The sequence below is a fragment of the Hylaeus volcanicus genome, chromosome 6 (genome assembly GCF_026283585.1).
Source record: "Hylaeus volcanicus isolate JK05 chromosome 6, UHH_iyHylVolc1.0_haploid, whole genome shotgun sequence".
Lineage (NCBI taxonomy): Eukaryota > Metazoa > Arthropoda > Insecta > Hymenoptera > Colletidae > Hylaeus > Hylaeus volcanicus.
This window is the reverse complement of record NC_071981.1, coordinates 13,641,882-13,644,515: the sequence shown is the minus strand read 5'-3', so window position 1 is coordinate 13,644,515 and position 2,634 is coordinate 13,641,882. Positions and strand designations below refer to the sequence as shown.

Sequence of the window (2,634 nt, the reverse complement as noted above, 5' to 3'; positions counted from 1 at the left end):
TCTCTCTCTCTCTCTCTCTCTCTCTCTCTCTCTCTCTCTCTCTCTCTTGCTCTCTCGCTCGCTCTTCTTTCCATCCTCTCACCTCATTGGTAATGGGAATCGCGGCAAGTATCATAAAAGTAGAAGAGTTTAGTATTTTTTCCCAGCCTTCACGGTGGTCTCGCGAGGGTAGAGCGAGAGAAGGAAGAGGCAGCCGCCGAGGAACTCCCTCTTTGCTTTTCATTTCCTCGGCTTCCACGCGAAGAAATTTATCGACGGAGGCGGATCGGATGGTTGAAATCGCCGTGATCCCACGCACGGAACCCCGCGCTAATTGGCGCGATAATCTTCGCGCATTCCCTCGCGTAAACGCGAAGAAACGGGGGACGCGGAATTGCGCGCGTGACTACCACGGGAAACCTGTTCCCGGCGCTCAGGGTCATTCGGCGACGTTGGTCATGGATTTCACGCGATAATTCTAACCTATTTACTAGAAGTCCGATCAGCGTGAGGCTGTCGACGCTGATAACGACCCAGTTAGGGGTTCATTAATTACGTAAGGGTCTTGAGGGGAAATGGTGGGTTTGAAAAATGTGTCTACGTGACCTTACCTCGGAAGGAAAGAAAGTAAAAGTCATTCTTACGTATTATTTTATTACGAGTCGAAGTGTATTCGTGGAAATTGTATAGCAAAAGACAATCGTGCATAGAAAAGTGTAAACAGTCGATGATAACTAAAAATGCTTCGAAATAAAGGTAATCCGATCCAATTCGAAATATGTTCGCCTGGGGACGAATTACGTTTCATTATAATACATTATTTTACCTTCAACACTTTCGCTGCGGACGAAAATAAGTAGCCGTTCGCCGGGAGCTGCGATTATGATATTTTGTTAATGAAAATTTTTTTATAAATGTTCTAATATGATTATTTTGAAAAACCGAACATTTGCCGACAAAATGAACACCGAACACCGAATTGCCGAACTGAAAAAATGAATACTGAAAAATAATAAAAACAACCATATATTTCTCAGTTGGACGCACGTGTGCGTCATCCGCAGCGAAAGTGTTAATTATAATACGCACTTTCCACGCACATACGAGCGACAAGGATTTTTGCTGAGGAACAAATAAATTAATTCTGAAAGTGAAGCGTCGAAGGAAATTAATTTGGATAAAATCGGTAAATTCTAAAAAGAGGTCCCAAAAATAAGTACTACCACGTTAGATCGTATCACCTCTAATTATTGTATACAAACGAAATTTTAGTCACGTAGGAATTTTCACGATTATTAGTCAAGCAGTGAACGTGTTAAGCGATCTTTTATTTATATACTATTAATAAGGAGCAGCTAAAATCGGGCAAGTCGTTGCTTCCGTATCTGAATGATGCATTCAAGTTGGACGTCCCGTTCGTTATCGCGAGCGAGCACGCGTCGAAACAAGACCGTCCTCTCATTCGATATCGAAGGAAGTTTCGGTGTTTCGTTGTTGGTTTCTCCGAGTCAGTGACGGGACGGGGCCAGTTATGAATTTTATGATTTCGCGTTGCTCGCGGCGAGGGGATCCCGGGGGAGGATAAAGACGAAGGCAGGGCCAGGGACATAGGCACACAGAGAGCCAGGGCCGGCCATTATAGCCGACGGTATGAATTACGACTGTGTGCATGCCAGAGACGTGCAGTCATCGGCCAATGGTCAGCGCCGATAGCCCTACGCTTTTCGACCCTATACTTAACGGATAATCGACGCGGATATATGTACCGCGCTTATTAGCGGACATAATAAGCGGAACCCCGAACTATTCGGTTGCGAATAGCTGCGACGAAGAAATCCTCCTGAAACTTATCGAAAGAACAAAAATTGTTGACTAGACTGCGGAATTTATGCATTTATGACGTGCTATAGTAGACATACATAAAATGTACATAATGTATACGCATGTTGAGTAGAAGTCTACAATTATTATTATAATATTGTTATTTCATTTTGTACAAGTCCACATGCATATAATAATATAGAAAAGATATATAAAATATACATGATGCATATTGAATAGAATTCTACAATTATTATTATAATATTGGTATTTCATTTTGTACAAGTGCATATGCATATAATAATATAGAAAAGATATATAAAATATACATGATGCATATTGAATAGAATTCTACAATTATTGTAATAATATTGGTATTTCATTTTGCATAAGTGCGCATTCCTTTTGGTTACGTTTAGTATGCGTTTATTATATTAGTTTATGTCATATATGCATAAAATCCATAATCTATTAATAAGAGTACAAGTGCGCATTCCTTTTGATTACGTTTAGTATGTGTTTATTATATTATATTATATATTGTATATGTTCTACAATTATTATAATAATACTGTTATTTCATTTTGCATAAGTGCGCATTCCTTCTGATTACGTTTAGTATGCGTTTATTATATTATATTATATATTGTATATGTTCTACAATTATTATAATACTGTTATTTCATTTTGCATAAGTGCGCATTCCTTCTGATTACGTTTAGTATGTGTTTATTATATTAGTTTATGTCATATATGCATAAAATCCATAATCTATTAATAAGAGTACAAGTGCGCATTCCTTTTGATTACGTTTAGTATGTGTTTATTATATTA

The 2,634-nt window shown here is 38.5% G+C and overlaps 1 protein-coding gene across 2 annotated transcripts in view; it reads left to right on the top strand.

The window, feature by feature from the left end:
* Positions 1-2,634, top strand: part of LOC128878060 (uncharacterized) — a 45,542-nt gene that overhangs the window by 13,161 nt on the left and 29,747 nt on the right. The gene's annotated exons all lie outside the window — the stretch shown is intronic.